The sequence below is a fragment of the Pongo pygmaeus genome, chromosome 12 (assembly GCF_028885625.2).
Source record: "Pongo pygmaeus isolate AG05252 chromosome 12, NHGRI_mPonPyg2-v2.0_pri, whole genome shotgun sequence".
Classification (NCBI taxonomy): Eukaryota; Metazoa; Chordata; class Mammalia; order Primates; family Hominidae; genus Pongo; species Pongo pygmaeus.
The window spans coordinates 89558207-89565009 of NC_072385.2; the positions used below are offsets into that span (position 1 = coordinate 89558207).

Sequence of the window (6803 nt, forward strand, 5' to 3'; positions counted from 1 at the left end):
CCAAATTTCCCTCATGTCTGTCTAATGCAGGGATCTCTTTTTCTCTCCTTGGGTCATCTTTTAATCTTAAACCAGGCAGGGTGTGGTGGCTCACGCCTGTAATCCCAGCACTTGGGGAGGCCGAGGCAGGTGGATCACGAGGTCAGGAGTTCGAGATCAGCATGACCAACATAGTGAAACCCCATCTCTACTAAAAATACAAAAATTAGCCAGGTGTGGTGGTGCATGCCTGTGATCCCAGCTACTCGGGAGGCTGAGGCAGGAGACTTGCTTGAATCTGGGAGGCGGAGGTTGCAGTGAGCTGAGATCACGCCACTGCACTCCAGCCTGAGCGACAGAGTAAGACTCCGTCTCAAAAAAATAAAAAATCTTAAACCAATGTCTTTCTCTAAGGCACAACAATATTTCCCCTTTCCTCTTTTCAGTCTAGTTTTTATCCAATTACAGAAAACCTCTTCCTTTCCTTTTGTTAAAAATAGTAAAGCTCTAATCACAGCTTTTAAGTTTAGTGTACAAAACACACACACCCCAAATTTTCCACTCAAGTTTTTAAGCCAGCCACATAAGGAGTTCAGCTGTAATGTAAACTGGGAGTTGTTGGTTAACAGAATGCAAGATCGTCAACGATAAGGATTTGGGATTTTGTCTGTTTTGTTCAGATACTAGCATGAAATGGGGGCCTTTGCACGCAGAAGGCACTCAGTGAACATAAGAATTGGGTGGAGGGTTACAGACTAAATACTATTAGACTATTCTGAACTCTTTACTTCTCAGTGGGTTCGTAGCTCAGACTAAATAAAAGCAGAAAGCCTCCCAAACCTAAACAAAATCTCCTATATAGTCTTAACATTTGGAGTGCTTTGAATTAATTATGTTCCCTCTTGTTTTTTTTGAGACGGAGTCTCACTGTTGCCCAGGCTGGAATGCAGTGGCGCAATTTCGGCTCACTGCAACCTCCGCCTCCTGGGTTCAAGTGAGTCTCCTGTCTCAGCCTCCTGAGTAGCTAGGATTACAGGCATGTGCCACCACACCCGGCTAATTTTTGTATTTTTTGGTAAAGACAGGGTTTCATCATGTTGGCCAGGCTAGTCTCGAGCTCCTGACCTCAAGTGATTCACCAACCTCGGGCTCCCAAAGTACTGGGATTACAGGCATGAGCCACTGTGCCCGGCCATGAGGAGTATTATTACAAAAGGTATATGTTATGCCAAGCAATAACAAGACATTGTAGATGTGATTAGTTATAGTAAAACAAAAAGAAAAAAATGTATTTAAGCACTCTTCTGTGTCATGGTTTACCATTAATTCAGAAGTAAAGTGTTTATGGTTGTTACTAAAGTTAAACCGAAGAGGAGAAATAAAGCACCCTGTAATTTGAAGGAAAACTACGAAGTGTAAGATCTTGAGGGGCAAAAAAGAAATGAAAAAAGAAAACTAAAAAGAAAAAAGTATATAAGTTATCGTACAGTATTTATGTTTCCTAGGATATTATATATTACTAAAAACTAAATCTCAAAATCTTTAAATACTCTGAGAAATAAATACACTATATAGATTACGCTTTTGGAAAATTTTGTAACATCATCAAGAATTTAGTAAAGGGTTCTTTTCATCATAACGCTGATTCAAGTATCTGGTCTGTTAGTCTTCTTTGGCCGGCCAGTACACCTGGCTAATTTCTGTATTTTTAGTAGGGACTGGGTTTTACCATGTTGGCCAGGCCAGGCTGTTCTCAAGTGATCTGCCCACCTTGGCTTCCCAAAGTGCTGGGATTATGGGCGTGAGCCACCGCGCCTGGCCACACTTGTTAGTCTTCTAGGTACTCTTTAAGAAAAGGAATATGGATGGAAATGTTCAAAAGCGTCAATCATCTTAAATCAAATGGACACAAAGAGATTAAATCACACCAGAATTTTTCAAAAAATAGAGGCGTGGTTTCACTCTGTCATCCAGGCTGGAGTAAACTGGTGCAATCACAGCTCGCTGCAGCTTTGACCTCCCTGGCTCAAGCGATCCTCCCACCTCAGCCTCCCAAGCAGCTAACTACAGGTGCACACCACCACTCCCAGCTAACTTTATTTTTTATAGAGACAGGGTCTTGCTATGTTGCCCAGGCTGGTCTCAAACAATCCAGCTGCCTCAGCCTCCCAAAATGTTGGGACAGGAGTAAACCACTGTGCCCGGCCTAGAAACATTTTACTTGCAAAGATTCTAAAACAGCTTTAGCATACTTAAATTAGTCCAAAAGATGAAAACCTATTTTTTAACTCAATGTATTGATGTAAGTAAACACCAACAAAAACAAAGAAAAAATACAGATTATGAAGCTCATGTACCTTTTTCTTCACCTGTTCTTGTTAGATCAGCCACTAGAAGCCAATGATAAGTTCTGTCATTCTGCAAATTTTATGACAGCCAACTACAAACTACAAAAAGTAAATATTTCCCAAAACTCTATTTTACCATCAATGTTTGAGTATAGGATAGTGAAATGTCAGTACACTTAACCATCAATTCTGCTAATATAAGATACATTTTACAATAAAACTTTAAAGCTGCTAATATAATAGCAGTATTCCATTTCATTCCAATTCTGAAATTAATTCAGCAAGGGAAAAACAAAAAGAAACAGGTACAATGTGAAGAATAACTGAAAATCCAGGAATATCACACTCCCAAAAATTATCTTACCATTATTCATGATTTCACATTTTATGCTATTACTTGAATAAATTTTGCTATTATAATTTTGGATTAAACAAACTTTTATTATTCTGATGCCATCAGTTATTTGTTTGCTAATTTTTATTAAAATCAGTGAATTGTGAAAGGCATATTTCACAGAAAATATAAAATACTGTATGTTGCATTTTTAAAAGTGAGAGTTAGAATTATACTACTTAACTACTTTCTATGCTAATGTCACAAAATACTTTAAAATAGTTACATATAAAAATATTCATGAAATACAGTTTTTTGTTTTTTTTTTTTTTTTTTTGAGACAGAGTCTTACTCTGTCACCCAGGCTACAGTGCAGTGGCACAATCTCGGCTCACTGCAACCTCCACCTCCTGAGTTCAAGTGATTCTCCTGCCTCAGCCTCCTGAGTAGCTGGGATTACAAGCACACGCCACCACGCCTGGCTAATTTTTGTATTTTCAGTAGAGATGGTGTTTCACCATGTTGGCCAGGCTGGTCATGAACTCCTGACCTCAAGTGATCCACCCGCCTCAGCCTCCCAAAGTGCTGGGATTACAGGCATGAGCCACAGCACCTGGCCTATATAGCCTCTTTTTAATAAATCACCACAATCACTAAGTGATATCGTAGCCAATTCTACACTTCCAAGACTGCCAAGACATAATCAGCATCATATTTTAATTCAAAAGATTCCATAAAAAATGTTTGTTACAGAAAAGATAACTTTCAACAAGAGCCACTTTTTCTGACCTTGTCAACCTGTGAATCAGCTGTTCTTAGAAGCACAGTTACTTGGACACTACACTATTCCTTCAGATGATGTAATCTTAAGGAATTTAGTAATTAGGTGAATTACTAACATAAAACAGTATTTACTGACATGACTAAACTGAAAGGCCTTTCACCTATTCCTAGAGTCTTCACAGAAATCAGACACCCAGTGTAAGAAAACGGTGTTGAAAGCTCTGCTGGTCACTTCAAAGAGAACAATCAATTCAGCAAATCCAGAGGATAATGTACTAGAAACTGGGGAAATCTTAAATTATGAAAGCTCAAATAAAACTACTACTGCGTGTTAATATACAGCAACAAAAAGAACCACTGCAGAAACTGTTATAAGACTTTATGAGAGCAAAAACAAATGAAGAGGCGAAAACACAATAACCATTAAGAAAAAAAAAAAAGACAAAGAAGACATTGAGAGAAGAAGCACAAAATAAAGATTATCCCTGAAAATGTGTTGACTAAAATATTCTGTTCTAAATACTTAATTTTAAAATTTCGATTAGAACAACGCACTGTCCATTTGGCAGACCTACAAAAACATTTCCTTAAAAAATCACCATTACTTCAACTATATTTTTAAAAGGCCTGTACACTTGGAAAAGACTATCATAATAATTAGAATAACTTGTCTCACTATTTACTTAGAAATGCTCCATTTAAAAGTAGGCCAACAATAGGAACTTTGCTATTGCACAACAGAGAAAGTAAATGAAATAACATCTATTAACATTCAGTGTCCATGGCATGTTTCTCCATCTCCTAGAACATACTGTGACTTACACTGTCTACTCTGAACAATTTATCACTTCTTCATCCATGCAGTAGCTCAAATAAAGACAGTTCCTGTGTTAATCCCACAATAAGCCTCAGTAATTCTCACATCACCGTAGTTGTAAACGTTTGTTAACAGAAAAAGAATGTTTTTCCTAAAATAGCTACATAACACTAAGACTACTGAAATTCCTAAATAATCCTTTTACAACACGCCTGCCAACTCTATTTTGATACATTAAACATGTGGAGCCTATTTTAAAAGCTCTTTAACTGTGACTATCAAAACAGCTTCCTAGTTATTAATGTCTCTTTTTAAAAAGTTTTCAAGTTGTTCTTAGAAGAAATTGAATATTGATGAATTTGGGCTGCTATCAAATGCCTAAGAAGCACTTTTTTTGCCGAATAAGATGGGCAGACGTCCTAGATCTACTAAATCTGACATGAGAGGTCATGCAATTTTAAAAAATGAAGAAATAACTATTTCCAACACTCACTGAGTCCTTCATTTAAAAAATTATTTTCGGTATTATTTTCACACTTTACGTTTAATAATACAATGTTTTTAAGGCTGTTAGGCTTAAACTATAAAAAACTGATCTACCACATACGGCTACTCAGTCTATACTCTTAATGGGGCTCCGGGAGATTTGGGGTACTGACAATAAGTGGCAGTTTCAATTAAGAACTTCACTGTCAGGAATGACATCCGAAAAGGATAGTGCTAGGGAAGACAGGCAAGAGATGCCGGGGTACGATGAAAAGAGAAACACACAATTTAAAGCCACTAAGTAGGGAAGGCGAGGGTAGAACGCATAGACAGCAGAGAAAGACGATTTAACAAGGAAGTGAAGTGGAGCGCAGAGTAGGGCAGAAGCTGATGAGGAAACGAATGGGAAAAGATACTGTTTTCAAACAGGGCATGCACCAGGAAGAGAAGCGCCAAGGCTTGGGGTAGCCCCAGTGCTTTCGTGTGAAAGAGATGCTTGCAAAATGAAGCGGAGGGAAGAGGGAATCAGTGGGCTTCCAGGGGTTCGAGCAAACTCCCATTCTCTCCCTGTGCCTCTCCCAGCCCTCAGCCGAGCGGAGGCGGGGGCCGGGGAAGGGGCCTACCCGAGAGCCAGGCCCGGCGTTCCCCTGCCTAGGCTCCGAGGCAGCAGGGAAAGCAGCAAGAATTCGGAAGGACAGAGGCCCCGGCCGCGGCTCCGCAGCACCGCGAAAACCGGCCCAGGGCCCGGGGCCTCGGCGGCGCGGCGGGTCAGCCGCTTCCCCTTCGGCGGGGCGCCTGGCGGCCTTACCTGAGGCAACGGAGGGAGAAGATGTCTGGGGCGCCTCGCTCGCGCCCGCCGCGGTACTCAGCCCAAGTTTCCAACAGAGGCGCGACCCTGACTCAGCCGCCGCTTCCCCCTCGGGGTCTCGACCGCCGCCTCCGGGGCTGTTTACACCGCCCGGCCCCTCACGCCGCCGCCGCCGCCGCTGCCGCCTTCTCTCCACCCTAGCGCCGTTGCCGATTCGGCCGCCGCCACCTCCTCCGCCGCAGCCTCGTCTCTCTGGAGCATCTTCCAACCACCGAACCCTGAGAATCAGAGACTCCAGCCGCGCCGGCAGGAAACTCCCCCGCAAATGCTAGGGGAACCAGGCGGTCAGAGCACCGGCGGCTTTTCCGCCATTGAGCAGAAGCCGCTGGGCTCCTTCTGCAACCCCCTCCCCGCACCCTAGTCCTTCCCCGCCCCTCAGGGAGCCCCGCCTCCAGCTGCCACCCACTGGGATGCCGCGCGCCCTCTCGCGGCCCCCGGTTTGCTGGGAGTCTTGTCAATCACCGCTCCCCCTCCCAGTGCTGCTCCCTCGGCACCTTCGTACTTAGTTTACCCCGCCCACCCGGCCCCGCCTCTGAGTTTCTAATTTCCCATTGGGCATCAGTGGCTACTTTCAATTGGCAAGGTCAGCTGTCCATTAAACACCGCCCACTAAGTGAGACCCAACCCTTTATTACCATTTACTTTATTCGGCCCCGCCTCCGCTAGGTCCTACCTCCCGAACGTCAGGGACCAGCCCCCGCTACCAGCCATAAGTAGAGCCCTCCGTCAATCAAATAACGCCCACCTGCGCTCCTCCTAGCAAAGCCCGGGCCCCAGCGGTTGTCTTTTCTTATTGGTTCAAATCGTGGCCCGAACCCCCAGTCACTGGCTTTCTTGCGGGTCAGTCACTGAGCCAATTTCCAAGTCCGTCACACCGGCTTTTTTCAAATGAACGCGCAAAAGGCGGGGAAGTATCTGGAAAGCGATTGGTTCGTCCTAGAAAACGGTCAAACCCAGAGTCTGTACGGATCCTTTCCGTTCTGTGAGGACCGTGCCCCCTTGTATTTGACCTCTAAGCCTTGCGTAAAAGAAGCGCCATAAGGGACCAACGAGCAGTCCAGCTATAGGTGTGGACGCCTGGTCCCACCCGGAATTGCAGGGGCTTGGCTACTGATTGGCTAAGAAAGTCCTCCTAGGCCCTCATTGGAGGAGCTAAACGCCTCTCTTCGGCGTGGAGACGGGAAGGGA

At 43.7% G+C, this 6803-nt stretch overlaps 1 protein-coding gene across 2 annotated transcripts in view; it reads right to left on the bottom strand.

Annotated features, from left to right (window-relative positions):
• Window positions 1-6226, bottom strand: part of PPM1B (protein phosphatase, Mg2+/Mn2+ dependent 1B) — a 67599-nt gene extending 61373 nt beyond the window's left edge. For both annotated transcript variants that reach the window (XM_054475094.2, XM_054475092.2), the window contains exon 1: window positions 5556-6226. The gene's annotated coding sequence lies outside the window, so the exon portion shown is untranslated. The remainder of the gene's footprint in view (window positions 1-5555) is intronic.
• Between the last annotated feature and the right edge of the window lie 577 nt (window positions 6227-6803).